Genomic DNA, 20,738 nt, shown 5'->3' on the forward strand with positions numbered 1-20,738 from the left:
ACCAATGTCCAGTTCACTTGAACATGCAATATCAAATTATCCATGAAGTTGAACAAACACTAATTTCTCATGTTGGTTGTTCTCTCCATTTGTGAGTTTCAGGAAGTGGGAGGAAGTTCCCCCAGAATTCGAAATCTCCACCTCCTATTTCTTGTAAAGGAACATGATTCATGAACTGGACTGTGAAGTTTCGTTCTCATAGCCTCTTCCCAAGGGCTCTTTTCAAAATCTTCAATGAACCTCTGACAGCCTCCACTTGTAGCTCGTTTGGAGTGATCGTCCCTGGAATGATTTTTAAGCACTCAGTCAGGGTTTTCTTTATCATTACTCTAGCTCTGACTACCAATGGTACAATTTCAGCTTTCTTCAATTTCCAAGTCCTTTTGACCTCATTTTTCAGATCCTGGTGTTTGGTCATTTTCCTGATGTCTGTCGCACCTCGTCCAAAGTCATTGGGAACTGAAACCTCGATCAACAATGCTGACTTTTCCTCTTTTGTGTTTGAGCACCATGTCTGGATGCAATGCTTTGTTTGCAATGTCCACACTTGACGGGATCATCTTGTCATACGTGAGCATTATATGTTCATTTTCAAGGATTGGATTTTGTTTGTGTTTTCATGATTGTTCTGGGACTGGGATGTTGAAATGTTTTTAGATGTGCCTGTGGATTATTTTCCTGTGTGGTATTCTATAACTTGCAGCTGTCTTCGGAAGTTTGTTGCTAAATGGATGAAGGATCCCTTTTCTGGTCTGTTGTTTTCTTGCTCAATTACAAAGCTCATCCGATAGTCTGTTGCGCTCTTCACATACAGTACTACACTCGTCCTACACATGACATTGTTTACATTTGGTTAAGCTCCATTAAACCACCTCCTCCTCCTCATCTCGGTCAGTACAACCTCGGTATGCATTGGTGTTTGTAGAATATCTTGTGAATAGTTAGAAGTTTCCTTGTTTTGGTGTCTAAATTGTTGATCTCCAATTATGGACAATTTATAATTGTACAGCTATATTGAAATACCGGCACTGCAAGTTGGTTTATAGCTTTGGTTTTGTTTCTTAGAGAGTGGGATGACTTCAGAATTAGTGTTGTTCTCCATAGGTACTCTTGCTGATTATTTTACACATTTTTTTGTGTTGTACCTGGGGGCCTTCTTCTATTCCGAGGTATTTGTAGGATGCTTCGTTTACTCGTTCCTGTATTGTACTTGATCGATTGAGATGGTGTCTGTTCTTTTTGTTTTTCCTTGTACAAATGTGCATTTGGCACATTTATCAAGGTCAACCTCCATTCGGATGTCCGAGTACTGCTTTACTCGTATCAGTGGATCTGCCAATTTCTTAACATTTGAAGAGAAGAGTTTTAGATCATCGATGCACAGTGGGTGTGTTACTTTTCTTTTTTCTTTGGTCATTTTTCTGTTGCATGTCAAACTATACCCATGTCCTTGTTCATTGATGAGGTTACTCAGTGGGTCCAGAGCCAGACGAAACTGGAGGGTGGGGGGGAGGGGGTGGGAGGAAAGGCTGTCACCTTGTAAGATACCATGTCAAATCTTTACTCCTGGGATTTCAATCTTTCCTTCCACGTATGGTAGTATCAGAGTTGTGTTCCAGAGCATCATTGCTTTCTCAATTAGTGTGACTATCTGGGGGTCAATGTTGTATACTTGCATCCATTTTATAATCCATCAATGTGGGACACTGTCGAAGGCTTTTATTATAATCCATCCAGGCTGTGGATAAGTTGGTTTGCCAGAACTTGCAGTTTTCAAGTATGGTTTTGTTTAATAATAAATAGTCTTGTTTCATAGCATCCCCTTTAACATCCTTTCTGCTCTGCCTCTAAAGCTCCTTGTTGAGTGAGACGCGACACACACTTTGAAGGCAAAGTAGCATTGATTTGAAAGTGAGGGCAAGTTAGCGAATAACAACATAAAAAAAACCATTATGTACACTGATTAAGAGTTAATTAACAAAGTTCAAACTGCAAAAAAACAAGCTCGAATGAGCTAAGATCCTCGTCCTCTTAATGATGACGTCATAAAAACGAATTTGACGTCATTGTGATGTATCAGGTTTGCGATAAATTATCTGTGCTAATGCCCGGCTTGATTCCTGCAAACATAATTCAAAAAGCTTGCCTAGTTTCGGAGATAATTTTTTCGACGATTTCCATTAGCGGAGATATTTTGACGTCATAACTTTTTTCTCAGAAGAATTTTCAAAATCGGAGATCGTTAGTCTGCACAGGGTATTTTTACATATATATGCCAAGTTTCAGGAGGTTTCGATGAAAACTGAAGGCTGTGAAACATATCAGGTTCGGAGATAATGGTACAGGCGATTCCATTAGCGGCGATATTATGACGTTAACTTTTTTTTTCTCGGAAGAATTTCCAAAATCGGAGATGGTTACTGCCTGCGCATGGGCTTTATGCATATACATGGCAAGTTTCACGAAGATCCGATGAAAACTCTGGGTTGCGAAACAAAAAATGTCAAAAAATAGGAATGACGTCATAAAAATTGATATGACGTCATAGTGATGTAATGTATCATACGTGCGGTAATTCATCGCTGCTAATGCCCTGTGCGATTCCCGCAAACAGAATTCAAAAAGCTTGCCTCGTTTCGGAAATAATTTTTTCGGCGATTTCCATTAGCGGAGATATTTTGACGTCATAGCTTTTTTTCTAGGAGGAATTTTCAAAATCGGAGATGGTTACTGTCTGCACAGGGTATTTTTACATATACACGCCAAGTTTCAGGAAGTTTCGATAAAAACTGGAGGCTGTGAAACAAAAAAGTCCACAAGAACAACAACGTGAGTAAGACTTGGAGATCCTCCACGAGGATCTAAAAAAGTGTCATATTTTGGCAGCAAAGAACCAATGGGAGAGAAAAAGGATTTTTTTTCTTGAACGTGTCAAATATAATGTGAAGTGTACATTTTCTTCATTCTCCAGACTGGGTGAACAGTATGAATGTATTTGCATGGGGAAGAAAATTGTAGTTATGATTCAGGTGAAATATCCACGAGATGAAAAGTACTTATAGTGTGTTTATACTCTGCGTGTTGCACGGTTCTATTTCCATTCATTTATTTGGTCTAAAATTGTTGAATAAAATCACTTCAGCTAATACCTGGCACCAGGACTCCGAAATTGTTTTCAACCAGAACACCCCACGGCACATATATGTTTACATATCAGGTTGACATATATTATGTCAATAAAACTATCTCTCTCTCTCTCTCTCTCTCTCTCTCTCTCTCTCTCTCTCTCTCTCTCTCTCTCTCTCTCTCTCTCTCTCTCTCTCTCTCTCTCTCTCTCTCTCTCTCTCTCTCTCTCTCTCTCTCTCCCTCTCTCCCTCTCTCCCTCTCTCCCTCTCTCCCTCTCTCCCTCTCTCCCTCTCTCCCTCTCTCCCTCTCTCTCTCTCTCTCTCTCCCTCTCTCCCTCTCTCCCTCTCTCCCTCTCTCTCTCCCTCCACACTCTTCCCTTCCTTCTCTCTCTCTCTCTCTCTCTCTCCTCCCCCCGCAGCCAGGAATAGCTCTCAAAGAGGTCCGGTATAGTATGCGTGCATCTTTAAAAAAACAGCAGCAGGACCTATTCATTTTGCCACAGATTTTTTTTTTGAAAATGTTCCTTTTCTAGATTTTTCTCAATTTAATTCAGAACACCTCGAGGGACCCCTGAAAATGCACACACATCAAATTCCCCCTCTCATCCCCCCCTCAGGATTTTAAATAATATGTTGGGCCAAATCCTGCCCTGTGGCTCAGGTACATTGTAGGCATCGAAAGTTTCATGAAAACGGACCGAGTTATTCACGCTTCCAAATGCACAGTATTTGATCTCGAACTTTATTTTGAAAAGGAGAGAGTTATATTTACACATGAAAGGTTTCCGATTCAGAAACATTCGCACAAACACTACGGTGGTCTGTGTGTTAATGGCTATGCTCCTTCTATGTCTTATACAATTAAGTGGTCATGTTTCACCCCCTATTATATTAACCAATAAGAATGAACAGGATTTAAATATTTTCTGCAGTTACCATCAACATAATTTCATTTTCCACATTTCACAGATGGGGAAGGGGAAGGAGAGGGAGGGAGAGAAAGAGAGGGGTGGAGGTGTGAGAGCAGAGTGACACATTTTATTAGGAGAGGATAGGTAGCAAGGAGGGGACAGAGCTGGGGAAAGGGGGGGGGATAGAAAGATGTGAGGGGAAGAGGTGGGGTTAGCAAAGAAAATGACATGTTATGCTCAACTCCGTTCAATCTCCTGAAACCCACCCATGTGTGGAGATAACAGCCATCAACAGCAACTTGTATGCAAACATACACACACACACACACACACACACACACACACACACACACACACACACACACACACACACACACACACACACACACACACACACACACACACACACACACACACACGCTGTGGCCTGTTCCAAGTTCTGTTGTGATAATACATATTTCCACATATACATACATCCATCCACACACAGTACATAAAAACGACAAACACAGACATTTACCTTTAAACAGAGTTCTTTGAAAGAGGAATACAAGTGGGAAATTAGACATATTCAATTCAAAAATAAATCAAGCCACAGACTGATAGAACACAAAATGTCAGTCTATGCTTTTCAAAGCTCGAGCCAACATGGAGGAACTCTGAACACGAGGTCTATTTTTATATTATATGGATCGATGTCGAAGTGAAGGGTGGGTAATGAAAGCAGATCGCACAAAAAGGTTAAACAAAGCGATGTCGTGTAAAAAAATAAAATTTCACATTTTCAGCGGGCGAGGCACCTCCCGTGGTACCGCAGGGCCAAGCACAGGCGGCATGGGGCCTGAAACATAGTCCAATCAATGTGTTCAGATTGAAAGCAAGGGCACTTTTGTTATGTATCGCCAAGTTCTCAATAGCATAAAAGGAGCTCAGTCATCATGTTCCTATATCTGCCCCTCTCTGCCCACATCTGGCCAGCAACAATTGTCCTTTCGGGGATACCACGAATGAAGCAATAACGCTACCCCCTACATGCACTTTGATCGCCATAGTTTTTATCAACCTACAAACAGTACGATACAGTTGAGTAAGGTGAGGAGAGTTGGGCCGGTTTCAATTTACATTAAAACAAAATCTCTTGCTCCTCCATCTTCTTCTTCACTTATAATAATGATGAGTCTCATTCAATCCCATTTCTCATGTCGATTAGATTCAGAAAACTCCGATTATCCACTGCCTTTTAAAGTATCATAAAGGCAGGTCACTCAATTTGCAACACAGATAAGAAAAAGATACAAAAAAGGCAGCTATGTCAATCATTGATTCACACCATTTTTAAAGGGTGAAAGTTAATTTTTATTCCGCTTTTTATTTTTATTTTTTTATTTAGCAATATTTTTTTCGATATTGATATACCAGTGGGTTCATACCGGTATAATCGATATTTTAAAGCTTAAAAAAATTTTTTTTACGCAGGTTCCGAAAATACGCAATGGTTCAAGCTCGGTAATTTTTCAAAGTATTCCCACACAGGGCTCACCCCCCCCCATGAGGAGACCAATTATTTTACTTCCAACTTCAATTTCTAACAAAAAATGATTTTGTTTTAAAGCGAGATCAGTGTTGGATCAAACGGAACTAATTCCAATGCAATATCCTCTCCTTTGGACGAGACGTATTTCTGAGAAATGTGCATCCGAGAAGCATTTTTTAGTAAATGTTGGGAACATGACTTTTTAACATAATTAAGGAATGCTGAATTTGACTAGCCCTGTTCCCAAACTGAATTTCGAGTTTTTGACCATCTATTTTGCATAAACAAAATGGCTGCCAAATTGACAATTTTGGGGACTTTCTTGGGACAGACACTACTGTACCAGCACAATGCTAATCTGTTTTACTTGTGAACAACTGTTAAGTTGTTAAGTTAACTGTGAAGTCGTTAAGGGCTTGTGTAGGCCTATACTAATGATTCATTCTTGTTTGCAGGCTACAATGGATCCCGTGATTAGCTTGAAGAGGCCGTCACCTGTAGACTACAGCCTGTGCATTTTCTGCCAAACGCATAAAGTCAGAAAAAACCAGAGTGAAGCAACTGAACATGGACTCACAACACTCAGAAATGCAGCCTGCAGCAGAAAGAATCTGAGGGACTCCAAAAATATAAACTTAATTGATCGTCTTGAGAAGCATTAGATTCTGCCACAGCCGTATCTCTTGTGTGGCACAGAATGTGCTATGCCCACTTCACGGACAAGAGTAAAATAGAACGTCTTCAGAGGACTCAGACAGAGTATTCAACAGAGGGGCAGGTTGCAGTTCAGGTGTTCCAGGTGGTAACAGGCGTTCATTGCGAAAAAGTGTGCAGACAGTCAACTGGAGCCTTTGCATTTTCTGTCAAACTGCAAATAAGAAGGCACGACTGATCTCCGTCATGACTAAGCAAATGAGTGATCAAATAATTCAAGCCTCACATCTTGACTACAAAGTTAGCCTTCGACTGGCAGGAGTGATTGACCGAATTGCAGCTGAAGCCAAATATCATCTTCCTTGTCTTAGCGCATTTAACAGGTCTACCTCCAAAACAAAGCAGGAGTCAGCAAATACTGACCTTGCTATGATATGGCTTTGCCAAGAGCTCCATCAATCAGCTGACAAAGGACATGTGATTCTTCTGGATGATGTATGGGAAAGGTATAAGGAGCTAGCTGAGGAATCTTCAACCATGATTCAGCCATCCTATCAAAGCAGAAGAGGAACATTCAAGGAAAAGTTGCAGTCACAGCTTGGGGACATTTTCAATTTCTTTCAACCTCTTGACAGTTGTAGATCAGAACGAAAAACCGTATTGATTCCCATGAAGTACCAGCCAACAGCAGTTTTGCAGATGAAAGCAGACACAGAGGAGAGTGAGGAAAAGTTAGCCTTTCCTAAGTATGAGCCCCAGGATGACATTTTCCTTTCACGTGTTCATGTGGCTATGAAAATCCGTGGAGACATGATGGAAACTCCAGAACACAAAGGGTTCTCTGTCAGTGAAGAAGATGCTATAGCATGCATTCCCAAGAGTTTATATATACTACTGAGACTGATCGTCGGTGGCCAGGCATCCCTTGAAGATGATGGCCCTGGGAACAATGAAGAACATGTCCGGAGCAGAGTTCTGAGTGTGGCACAAGATCTTGTCCACTGCGTCAGTGGTGGCAAAAAATGGACTCCAAAACATGTTGGTCTTGCAAGTACTCTTCATGAAGCTACACAGTCAAAAGACCTAGTACGATTGTTCAACAAGGCCGGGCATTGCCTAAGTTAAGGCCCGGTCACACCTTGACGTTTTAGCCAACGTATGCCGATTTTTGAATTTTTTTTCTAAAACGCTGGCACACGTTGAATACGTTATGGGTAAGTTTTGATAACATTGAGAGCACGCTGAAAAACACTGCCATACGTCGTTGTACTTTGGCTTTAAACGTTGTACTTTTTGGTTGTCCTCAAATTTTTTCATGCTTGAAATTTCACGACGTATGCCGGCGTATGACTCACACGTTCCGCTACGCTAGCCACAAGTTGTATGCACGGTCTGCGATCGTTGACAGACGTCACCACATGCTACTTGTAAGTTAATCATAAGTTGAGACACGCCGAGGTAATGTTTAGCGTACCCGAAACTTATTTCTAACCTATGATTAACGTGTTGTTGGCACGTTACGCGATCGTTGCCACACATCGACAGACGTTACTTTTAAGTTACTCATAGGCTGAAAGACGTCGGTATAATGGATCGTCCTTGCGTCAGCGTCCACGGCCACGGCCAGGACACTTATTTGCAGCATTCTTCAAACTTTTCTTGGGCATGACGAGGATGTTCACACTTCGATGTCTAGCTTGGCTATGATTCCAATTGTCCATCGGCAGCGTCTATTTAAAATAGTCGAGTTTGAGCGTTTTAACACGTTCAGAAGAAACGCTTCAAATTTCCAAACCCCAGCGTCAAAAAACAAAGGCGAGTGACAGCAATTTAAATCGTTCATTGTAAACAATGAAACTAGTTGAGTGGTACCGTTTAAAAGTCGTTGAGTGTAAAAAAAATCCAATTGTTGAGCGCAAGCGTCTACTTTCAATAGTGGAGATGCAGCCATTTAAATCGTTGAGTTTATCATTGAAATCGTTAAATCGTTAAACGCAAGGACGATCCATCATAACCCACACCCTCCCCCTCACACTCACCTACTACTGCCAACATGAACAAACTAATACTAATACTAATACTGATACTGATACTGATACTGTTACTGCTGACATGGACATCGACTCAAAAAGGACTCAAACACTGTTGGGTTCCCCTTTTATGAGCAGCATTTTTATATACCAATTCCCAAAACCGCTGGGAACACGTCTTTATATGGCAGTTGTAAGCTAGAAACACGTTAATTTTTTTTTTTTTGTCGACCGGAAGACGTCATTGGAATACGTCTACATACGTCGATGTGTGTTGGGACTACGTAAAGAATTGGTTCAAAGCACGTCAAACATAATAAAGTTAGAAATAAGTTTCGCGTAAAAAAGACATTACCGCGACGTGTTTCGACTTATGACTAGCTTATAAGTAGCCTTTGTGGACGTGTGTAAGCGTCCACATATCGTGTGTACAACCTATCCCCATCGTATGCGGAACGTGTGTCATACGCTGAGTACGTCGTAAAATTTTGAACATGTTTAAAATTTCTTGACGACCTCTACTTACTACGACGTATGATAGCGTACTTTAGCGTTGTACTCACGTATACCAAACTTACTCATACCGTATTTGACGTGCCCCAACGTTTTAGACACATTTTTCTTAGGTCGGCATACGCTGGCAAGATCGCCAAGGTGTGACCACGATGTTGACACTTCCATTTCTACGGCAGTTATGATTCGAATCGTTGTGCGTCAGCCTTTTAATAGGCTACGTCACGACATCGTCGGCGATGCGTGCAACGCGCTATGCCTAAGTTAGACTATCGTTGGGCATCGGTTGTGTAGGCCAACAACAGGTTCAGCATTCGTTGGTATAAGTTATCTATAACACAACGAAACGTTCTGTGTCCGTTACCAATGCGTTATACATAAGACCAAGTCGCGATGAATACGTCCGAATCTTAAAAAAAAAAACATCAAAAGTTCAACGTAAGCCAGCGTTTTACATACATTTTAATACGTTGCCATCGCTGGCGAAAACGTCAAGGTGTGACCGGGCCTTTACAAACAGGTGTTGCAAGTAGACACTTCCTTGGCTGAGAGCACTCTCAAATCATTAGACAAAGCAACTGGTGCCATCATTCCACCAAACATTGCAGCAAATAAATTCATCCACTACACCTGTGATAACATTGACATCCTTGATGAAACACTTGATGGAAAGAATACCTTCCATGCAACTCAAATGGCAGCATGGCAACGAGGCCAAACAACTGATGCTTCTCTTAAAAATCTCGAGTGATCCGCAAGACATACTTTAATTGTGCCAAATGGCCTGGAGGAGCTGAATCCTGTCAGTATAACTCGTGGAAAATGCAAGCCAGTATCCACAGCACCTGTCGACGAAGCCTGCTTCAGCAAATCTGAGGAGGACAATGAGTATGCAAGACAAGCAAAAGCTACAGACTGAGCTTTCTTCTTGCGCCGTCAAAATTCAGAGATAAAACCTTCTTGGACACTTTTCAATCAGTCATTGCCATCAGAGGAACCAGAACAGACAGCAGTAGGATATTTGCCTATAATCCTTGCTCCGCTCATGAGTTGGATACTTTGAATACCGCCGTGAAGAGATGCATGGCAATATCTTCACATTTTGGACAAGAACATACAGTCCTCACAGTCAACCAAGCGCTGCACTGCAGACTTATGGAGCTAAAGTGGTCTGCTCCAGAATAGCAGGATAAGTTAATACCTCACCTAGGTGGCCTTCACGTATCGATGAACTTCCTCAAGGCCATAGGAGATCATATGAATGGTTCCGGACAAGCTCAAGTGTGGGTGGAGAGGGGACTGCTCGGGCAAGGCACTGTAGAACGTGTTCTGGCAGGAAAGACATACAACAAAGCTATGAGGGCACACGAACTGACTTTGCAAGCTCTGTGGCGTCTCTTTATGCCAAGCCTTCTCTCCTTTGTTGCAGAGGCAGATGAGGATTGCTATGCTTGCATTTCCAGGATGGCTTCTGATGATGACCCGCAGAAGATTCCAGAACTGATAACATTTCTGGATCAGAAAAAGTTCAGGAAGCTCCTGGATGGTTTTATTGAGAGTAGATCTGATGATGGGAACTTCAGCTTCTGGTGGCAATATATGGACATGGTCACTTTACTGCTGCAATAGACTCGAGCTCAGTGTGATGGCATCTGGGATCTCTATCTTTACTCTTTCAGTCTGATGTTTCCCTACTTCAAGTGGTATGACCACCTGAACTATGCACAATGGGGTCCAGTGTATCTAGTGGAGATGCATAAGCTTCCAGAACCTGTTTTAACAGAGTTCCAAAGAGGCAATTTCGTAGTCAAGAGATCTGCTCACAAGTTCAGCCAAGTAGATCCTGACCATGCCATGGAATGGATAAATGGCACCTGCAAGAAAGGAGGTGGTATCATTGCTATCACCAAGACGACATCAGCTCTGTGTCGGTGGACACTCTGCTTTAACCTGAGATCTCACACAGCAGAACAAACCCATGGAATGTACATTCTCCACCGTGGGAGTACAGACCTTCACAACGAAGCAACCAAATCACGACAAAGGAGAGACAATGATGACGATAATTCCTTACTTTCCACTTTCCAGGGATTCAGTGTGTTCTCATCTGTATCACATCCAGGTACGTTGCAAAACCTTGCTCCGAAAGACCGAGCAACAGAGTCAACTCAAGAATCACTACTACGTGCCAAGGAACTTGGACAAGAAGAAGTCAAGAAATTTGTTCAGGACAGGTTGATCGTGGCTGAGCAATGTGATAAGCCACATGTTTCAATCCAGAACCATCTGCACAAGAATAACGCCCCAACATTTGCCACTTTATACGAAGTGGATAAACGCACAAAGGACAAAGACAAGAAAACTGTTCTGAAGACAGACAGAAATGTCCTCCAACGTCTAATTACTGCAGATGAGGCGGGTCGGCCAGTTCATTTGCCATCTGTACTCAAACATGAGCTTCTTCCGGTCCCTGTATCCCTTGCCGAAATGAATGGTACACTACGCACTGGAAACAAGTCGTTACTTGCTTATGTGATAACAAAAGACATACGAGTATAGTTGGGCTCAAAACGCTGAATCAGTGGGAAATGGTGTCCACTTTTTTTTTGAAGACGGATTCTAGGGTAAAATTTGACGCTGAGTACTATGGTGCCGACCGATTTTTTTTTTTTTTAAGTGCCCATTTTGGACCTTAATGGTGCCCAAAACCGTTTTTTGGGCATTTTGGCCAAGTTTATCAACAGGACGATAGTTTTTTCTTCATAAAAACGTTGATTTAGACCTATGATATATGTGTTATGAATTTAAACTCATAAAATAGCCCAGGGCCCGATAATTGGCAAAAAAGGACCCATTGGCCCATTATGTGTAAATCAGCATGGGTGCAGGTATTTATCCAATTTAATAGCCTTATAAAGAAAAAATTGGGCCATATCTGTTGACCCGGTGTACATGAAGTGGACCTTGCTTGAAAAATACATCTGCATATTGTGGGCCAGGTGCCCACATGTTAATAAAAATTGGCTAATAATTTCAGTTATGATCTTCAAAGTGAGCCAGATTACCAATCAATTACATCCGTTAACGCACTATAAACAGGTGTTGTAATATTCTGTCCACTGGGCACGCAGGATGGGCCAACGTGGCCCAAAGTGCCAGCAAAAGGCCTAAAATGGGCACATGATTAAAATGCAAGTAATCAACTGTTTTTTTTCCCAAAACAAAGATTGAATTATAGGTTTTGAGGGGTGCTGATTTCATTGAAATTGATCTCAAACTAAAGAATGGGTTATTTAGAAACAGAACTTTCATTTTGATTTACAGTACATATAATGTCAATGTTTTTCTTACCTTAAATCAACTGTAACATTGAATATATATATATATATATATATATATATATATATATATATATATATATATATATAATTACCTAAACTACTTACGTTAAATCTCATCGTCTCATGTGAGGCTCTTTTTTTCACCAGAGCACAATTATATTGCAACAACAGTTCACCATTATCATCAACAGCATGGGCTGAAATTGGAGAGATAAAAAAAATATTTGCAAGCTCATATTTAAGGTCCTATTCTTTTAACTCTACAACGAGAAATGTCGATGAACTTTTTCAGCAGTACAATACATTTACGAACACTCATTGTAATTACGTCGCCTCATTTGTCACATTACGTGGGTAAGTTGCGAACAGAGCAAGCAAACAGCCATTGTAACCAGGCCTCTCTCGTAATATAATTTTCATACCATTTAGGTTTAAAGTCTTCGAGGCACAATATTTGTCAACTACGTTCGTTAATCAGGCGCATCATAAGGAGTCGTGTAGAAGTTTGTCCCGATCAATTGCTCATGTTGGCTGCAATCCGGTATGTGCTGCGCTATCTGCTGCCTGAAAATAACAATGAAAATAAAGAATTAACATATATGAATAAAAAGGTCAAGAAAAATTTGAAACATAGCAATAAAGAAAAAAATGTCATAATGAATTAATGGACAATTTACTCTTAAAACTTCTCTATTGTTTGGTAAATTACCTTGTGTATCTTTTGTCTATCAGGGAAGTGAACTGAAAAAATCCTCATTCAGGGAATTCATCTTCGTTTTCAGAGCTGCAGTCACTTTCTGCTACATCTGATTCTTCATGTGTTGCGATGTCTCCTTCCTCGTGGATTCGTTTTCACAGGGCTGTAGGTTAACAATCTCTTTGTTACAGTGTTCATTTGTGAAGTCGAGTACTTGTGGCGCGGGCTTATTTTGCAGCTGGTCTGTTTGTGGCACACGATCCCCTTCGTACCAGATAGGAACAAGGACACCATCTTCGAATTTCCAGCCATAGTTAAGGGGATGTGGTTGCTCAAATGAGCCAGTGAGGCAATTCGCCATCCCGTAGATAACGAAGTTGTCACACTTGATGTGAAATCCCAAGGAATTAGAATCTGGAGGCAGTCTTTTTAATGAAGTGAATTTTCTGGTGTGTCCCTTTCCAGAAATCAACCTCGAATACCTGCTTTCCCCAGGGGTCCGCTCCTTCTTGGGTCGATGGTACGTCTTGGGTATATGGTACGCAACACAAAGTCGGCAACTTGATCAACATCAGCGGTCTGTGTTGAAAGGCTGCTTAAGAGCCTGATTGATTCAGGATTCTGTCTCATTTTTTTCAAAGCTTTTGAACTTTGAACGCCCATAGAATGGCTGGGTATAGTCGCTCCCTGTCAAGGCATGAAAAGCCGGAAGAGCTCCACAAACGTCCTTGCCGAGATGTGACGCGGGGCTCTTGATATTGTTACGGCTGTGGAAATTCGCAAACCACCATTCAGGTCCCGTAGGTGAGATAACTTTAAGTACATGTGAAGTTAGTCCCAAACCCGTTGTTTAGAGGGTATTTATGTGATTCTTTCGGGCTGCAACGCTTTGAGATAGCCGTTTTTCTGTTCTATCTTTATTTTGAACCAACCACGTCTCATCTGCCATGACCATCAAACCACCACCAAAAACCCTCCACCACCCTCACCTCTCTCCTTCTACGGCCATTCCCGCACCACCTGTGAACACTGAGCGTCGGGCTGTCTTGGGCTCGTTCAAGCGATACGCACCGAGCCGCGAATGCAAATAGCGGTCTTTCCAAGGGAGAATTCGGATCAAGAATGCTACACGCCCACTTCTGATCCGTCCAATCAGCAAGCGCGGAGCGGCTTGGCCCCGCCTCCAGGCGCGTCCGTGTGAAATCGAAATATGCAAATTCTAGGATCAGGGGAGGTTCACGCCCACTTTTCCTCCGTCCAATGGGCGAGCGTGGCTCCGCCCCCGAGCTCATCCTGATCCGGAAATTTGCATATTGGTTCTCCTGCCGGCCTATAAAACACCGAGCGCAAGGCGAATCATGGCAGAGTCAGTTTTGGTGGCAGAGAGTGAGAGTTTTGGTAAGAGAGTCATCGGGCGGAGTGTGGCAGCGGCGGAGTGTGGCAGCGGCGGAGTGTGGCAGAGAGTGGAGTCGGGTGGCGAAGGCACCGAGTTGGGTTCTGCAGTCGGCTGAGGAGAGTTGGGGGAAGAGGCCAAGGAGCTCGGGTCCGAGGCGAGAAGGACGGCGGTCGGCGACGAGGTCGTGGTGGGAGATCGCTCGTCGCGGGACCTAAGCCAGCCAGCCATTCTCCCTCCCCCAGAGCATCAACAATTCCCCTTTTTTCCCCTGCGCTGAGACAGTGCTACAAAGGAGGCCCCGTTCCCACCCCACTCCAAACGTCGTGCCAACAAAACCCGCGAAGGAGCACGGAGTCGGGGCACAGCCACGCGGCCACGTCTGCGGCTCGTCCGCCAACGCATCAAGAGGACGCGGGTAGGACCCACCCGGTCTCGCGGACCTGGCCGTTCCTTCAGGTCCCGTGCACATATTGGCCTACAGGCCCGTCTGCCCCCTTGTCTATGAGGGTGGCTTCTTCCCTTTGCTTTTGAGTGAATGTGTCTTTGCGCCGTGTCTTGTAAAGTAGAACTGTGTAAGTGTTGCCGTGTGTACGCGTATTCGGTTGTAACTCTGCGTCGTTGTTTCTTTTGTTTTCCTGATATAGGTGCATTCTGACTGTTTGTTTGGCTGTATATGTGTGCTTTCCGTGTGTCGCGTAATAAATGTGCATTGTGTAAACTGTTTTCCCCTTTCGCTTCGTCTTTTCTTTATTGACCCTCCATCCTACTTCACGTAAAAGGGCTCGTAGTGGGCTTAAAATGCCCGATAATTAATCGGAACCATCGAGGCCGACAATAACACCACTCGCTTATCCCGATAGCACGGAACGGACCGCTTAAGCGGTTCGTGTCCGGAGTCAGCTTGCGGCGAGGTACGATCGCCCAGTCGACCATCCGCGCAGGTACTTAGGGAGATCGAATTTGGCGAGCAACCCTATCCTGCATGGGTGGGCAATTGGCATGGTCGTGGTAGGGTTAAACCCCCACCCGTGACTAGCTCCCGGCGTTGTTCCGAGAGGGTCATGACAGAATTGTCCGTTGCGGTGGGCGAGGCAGCCGCCATTCGAGTCGAGCGGCCGATCGCACGCCGGCGGGCGCAAATTCGCAACAATATTGTGATATGTTATTCCTTCCCGAGACGATGACGTACCTTGCTGAAAATAGACATTGCCTTCACACTGTTCAGCGCAGAACAACAACAGAACATACACATCCATGTCATCTGCAACTACACGTTTCACTGTGTTTTTTTGCTGCAAAGACGGCATGGTGTGCGATTCAGGGATCAGCCTCTCTATGGGAAGATCTCAGTTCTTCAATTTGCGTTGAAGGGCGAGACGAATCGCTTGCCAAAAAGAGACACTGTTCACTTTTCGTGACAAATGCATCCTTCTGGATACTGGATTTCTCTGACATGATGAAATCTGCGAGAAGATTGGAAAGCTGAAGTTTGTTCCTATAATTGGTGAGGAAACCATTCCAATAGCCAGTTTTTGGAAGCTGTTGACACAGATCAGATATTCTTCTTTCTCTGCCTTTGTTTGGATGACCTTTAGAAAGGTAAGTCTGACCTGGAACTGCTCTGTAGTCGTCAAACTCCAGATGCAAAGTATTCCCTGGAAGAGACTTCAGGTAGTTTACGATGCGAACTGCCCATGAAAAGAAAGTTTGTGGTTCTAGTCCTGTGATGGGGATTATCTGAACAACTCTCATTGCGTCGACGACACAACATTCTATATCCTCTGGAGGCTTGGACATCGCCGGTTGTGGTGATAGTTTTTGCAAGTTGTTTCGGAAGAGGGATTTCGAAGAAGCTCTACTGGTACCTTGCTCATTGCAAATAGCCCAGGGTTTACTGGTAATGGGCCATTCCATTATTGATCTCAGATTGAGCTGATTTCTATCATATTCTGTCAATATGGCAGCAAAAGACTTTCCTTTGGCCTCAACAACCGACACTTTCAGAATTTTGCATTTCAGTTTATCGAAAGATATCACTTCTTGCCGTTTAATGGGGTCAGTGTATTTCGATCGTCCCTTTTCAGGCGTAGAGCTCGTGTCTTGTGTCGTGAAATCAGACTTCTCACTGGCAGGTGATTCTGTTTTTGTTCTTGTGGCGGTATAATCTTGCTTACTCTTTGAGAAACGTTTAAGGAATTCTCTTTTGGCTTCTTATCCACGTTCTTTCGTGGATGAGACGTTTCTCAACATTGAATCCGGCACTACTTCACCAGTACTGAGATGCACAAGAGGTTGAGAAGGATCCCACAAAGTCAGAACCCATGTATTCAGACCATCAACAACTCTTGATACATTGTTGTCATCCCTTTCCTTTCTCTTGTTTCCAAACTCTTCATGGCAATACGAAGCATACCTTCCAAGCTTCGTATCTAGATGGTGTTGCAGGGCTGTCAAGCAGTGATTGATTCACATCCAACGCTCACCAGCGCCAACATTTTCAGTCATTCCGGACAGTCCTCCCGTGTCCTTTGATAGTCTGTTTATTGTCATCTCCATTATTTAATCCATCGGGATTTTCGTGTGCTTTCTGCCAGACAAGGATCCAGTGAAGCCCCCACTCGACAAGTATGCGTACGCATTGGGATTCCTCTCCGTCAGGTTCTGCATGTCGACATAGAAATAGCTCATACTTCTTGCATAATTCTGGTGGTTTAGTCCGAAACACCACGGTAGAAAGAGATCAATAATTTCAAGAAAACCTTCCCAGTTTCCTATCCTTTGAAAATGGATAGCATTAAGCAGAAAACCGTTGATTACATAGAGTTATAACATGGGCCCTTTTTACGTCCTTTGGTGGCACTTTGGCTCACTTAAGTGGGCGCTTTAGCCCACCCATTTAAGTGCCCAGGTGATGGAATAGAATATAGTAGGTTCATTGTTCTAATTCACTTGTAATCTGGCTCAATTTGAAGATCAAAACCTAAATTATAAACCCATTTTATATTGAAAATTGGTCTTATTGCCCAACATGGGCACCTGGCCCACAATCTGAATATCCGTTTTTCAAGCAAGGCCCACTTCATGTACACAGCGTGAGAGATATGGTCCAAATTTGTCTTGATAAGACTCTTAAATTGGATAAACACCTGCACCCATGCCTATTTACACATAATGGGCCAATGGGCCCTTTTTTGCCAATTAATGGGCCCTGGGCTATTTCATGAGTTTAAATTCATAACACATATATCATAGGTCTAAATCAACCTTTTTATGAAGAAAAAACTATTGTCCTGTCCATAAACTTGGCCAAAATGCCCAAAAACCGGTTTTGGGCACCTTTAAAAAAAAAAAATCGCTCGGCATCATCATAGTACTCAGCGATAAATTTTACCCTAGAATCCGTCTTCAAAAAAAAGTGGACACCATTTCCCACTGATTCAGCGTTTTGAGCCCAACTAATAGACTGTCCTGAGACAATTCAAATTCATGACACGTCAACTTGCCTTATCATTGATGGACAAGCATTGGTAGTAGCTCTTGGAAAGCCTGATGATGCTGTAACCTTTGGAGATCTGGCCGACACGTACGTGAAAACTGTGCTGAAAGCAGGTTCCAAATATCAAAGAATTGATATTGTGTTCGACAGATACAGGGAAGAAACAATCAAGGGTACAACCAGAACGCGGTGCAGTAAAGCAGCATGGCCAATCACACGGCTTGTGGAAGGTCCTGATGTACCTCTTCCAAAGAACTGGTCAATTTTTCTGCCACGAGCTGATAATAAAGCAGATCTAGCACATTTCTTGTCTGAGGAACCGTGTTCGCAGGCGCCTAAGGATAAAGAAATTGTAGTTGCCGGGGGATTTAGAGAGGAACTAGAGGTCAAGTCATCAAAAGGTACAACTGATTTGACACCTCTGAAATCCACACATGAAGAAGCGGACACAAGATTGGTGCTGCATGCCGTCCACAGCCGGTTTAATACAGTTGTTGTGTCTTCCAGGGACACTGATGTTCTCCTGCTTCTGGTATCCCACTTTCGACGTATGCAATGTGAGCATCTCTGGATGATGTCGGGCACATCTAAGAAACGGCGGTATATACCCATTGATGCAGTTTTCAACAAACTACCAAGATGCTTAGCAGCATCCTTGCTAGCATATCACGCATTGACTGGGTGTGACACCACCTCCTACATCGCGAATCACACCAAACGATCATCATGGAAAGTCTTCGAAGAGCATCATGGAAGGTCTTCAAAGAGCACCATGAATTGCTAAAGAACTTGGGCATTGGTGAACTCACAGAGGAAACCATCGAATCTTCAGAAACCTTTGTCCTCAGAATATACAATGTGCACACAACAGACTCTGTTGATGCAGCACGGCATTTATTGTTCTCCAAGACGGGGAAACCAGAAAACCATGGCTCCAAACAAGTGATGCGCTCCGTTTCCATTTGATGAGAGTACACTATCAAGCGATGATATGGAGAAATTCCCACTGCCCCACACCTGAGATCCCTGCACCCTCTGAAATAGGATGGAGACTTGGGGAATCAAGACTGCAACCCATATTGTTGGCATTGAGTCCCATTCCAGACAGTTGCCTCGAGATGGTCGCCTGTGCATGTCAGAAAGAATGCAAGACTCGACGCTGCACATGCCGGAATTCAGGATTACGATGCACATCAATGTGTGCATGCCAGCAACTTAGGTCTAGACATCTCATTTGTCAGGTTTGCATGCATAGTAACAAAGTTACAGCAGAAAATTGATTTTTTTTTGGTAATGGCAGTAGCTAATTAGCGTAATAATAGATTTTTGGCATGTTACGAATTTTATTAGCCTGTAGCTTTGATCTTTTGCTCAAGGGACATTTCTAGGATGCGTACATGTGAACAATGTTCATTTATTTAAATGGTGTAGTAGTGCCTGTCCCAAGAAAGTGCCCAAAATTGTCAATTTGGCAGCCATTTTGTTTATGCTAATTAGATGGTCAAAAACTCAAAATTCAGCTTGGGAACAGGGCTCATCGAATTCAGCATACCTTAATTATGTTAAAAAGTCATGTTCCCAAGTTTTACTAAAAAATGCTTCTAGGATGCACAATTTTCAGAAATACATCGAGTCTAAAGGAGAGGATATTGCATTTTGTTCCGTTTGGTTGTCTGTCTATTTCTGTCTGTCTGTGTTTCTATCTGTCTGTGTTTCTGTTTGTCTGTTTGTCTGTCTGTCTCTCTGCCTGTGTCTGTCCGCACAGAACTTTTGCGTTTTTCTCCGCAACCGCTTGTCGAATCGAGAGGAAATTTTCACGATTGGTGCAATGACTCTTGTAGAATGTTTTAATGATAATTATAACATCACAGGTCACGTGGTGTGGCAACCACATTATAAAAACGTTGGACCTCTGTATCTGAAACCGCACCAAGGGAAAAATTGAAACTTGGCAAATAGCAAGTACTCCTTCCTCATGGGGAATTAAATGAGTTTGATTTTATATTCCATCATCGGTGCCCTTGTTATGACGTCATAATTGCATATGTAGAACGCCCCATCCGAACAGTATGAAAATTTTTGAGTCATCTCGGGATAAAATGGTCCACAGAAAAAAAAATCATGAGGTCATCGGTCACGTGATTCCGCAGCCATATTGTTTTTTTGTTTTTTAAACAATCTTAAAAAAATCTTCTTCTCTGAAGTGGCCAAACAGATCGAGGCGAAACTTTACACGTATGACGGTCTGGGTTTGAGGGTAGAGAAGAAGCATCTGAAACCTGAATCCAATCAAGGTTCCTCCTGATGACTTCATCTGGTTTTTTTTTATCTTGCCAAAACAACGTTTTTGCAAGATCTGTTACTTGGTAAGTTTTTTTGTTTGTTTGTCTGTAATCATTGGATTTTTCCTCTTTATATCACTTTATAGAGCACAATTCTCATCGGAAACTCTTGTGGGTACACATATCGTAGTATTATTACAATACCCTTCAGCACACATAAAGGTCAAGGTCAAAGGTCAAGGTCACTTTGCAGTAAATCATGGAGGTCGACGAAACCCTTATTTTTGAGTAATTTTAATCGAATCATCTCCAAACTTTATGGGAATGTAGTATATGGTCTGGCGCTCAGCTGATTAGTTTTTGGTGGCGATTGGCCTTGACCTTCATGGTTAGCGCCTAAGGTCGAAATATTTTGACCCTAAGGTAAAATTTTGAAATCTTAGGTAACATATCATGTTATACCTCTAATTGAACACCTCGATGAGTGCTTTCTAGATATGTCAAGCTTGAGACATTATGACGTCATTTGGTGACGTTATGAGGAAAACGCATATTTTTCATGGTTACTCTGTAGAACGATTCTCATCGGAATCTCTCGTAGGCAGATATTCCTCAAGGAGTCGCTCCTGGTGGATAGCAACTCTGTTCACCTCGGTGTGACCTTAAAGAAGTCACACGTGGTCACCTTTTGGCAAGATACGGGTCACCCTGCTGGTGACATTGGTTTTTTATTTGTTTGTTTGGGTTCCTTCTGAATAC

The 20,738-nt window shown here is 42.7% G+C and overlaps 2 pseudogenes; both read left to right on the forward strand.

Moving 5' to 3' along the window:
- The first annotated feature begins 5,068 nt into the window (after positions 1-5,068).
- LOC147033426 (uncharacterized) lies at positions 5,069-9,518 on the forward strand (annotated as a pseudogene).
- A 6,733-nt stretch (positions 9,519-16,251) lies between these two features.
- Positions 16,252-18,977, forward strand: LOC147033427 (uncharacterized; annotated as a pseudogene).
- The last annotated feature ends 1,761 nt before the right edge of the window (positions 18,978-20,738 follow it).

The sequence above is a fragment of the Eptatretus burgeri genome, chromosome 2 (genome assembly GCF_056783735.1).
Source record: "Eptatretus burgeri isolate ZD-2024b chromosome 2, Ebu_testis_v1, whole genome shotgun sequence".
Lineage (NCBI taxonomy): Eukaryota > Metazoa > Chordata > Myxini > Myxiniformes > Myxinidae > Eptatretus > Eptatretus burgeri.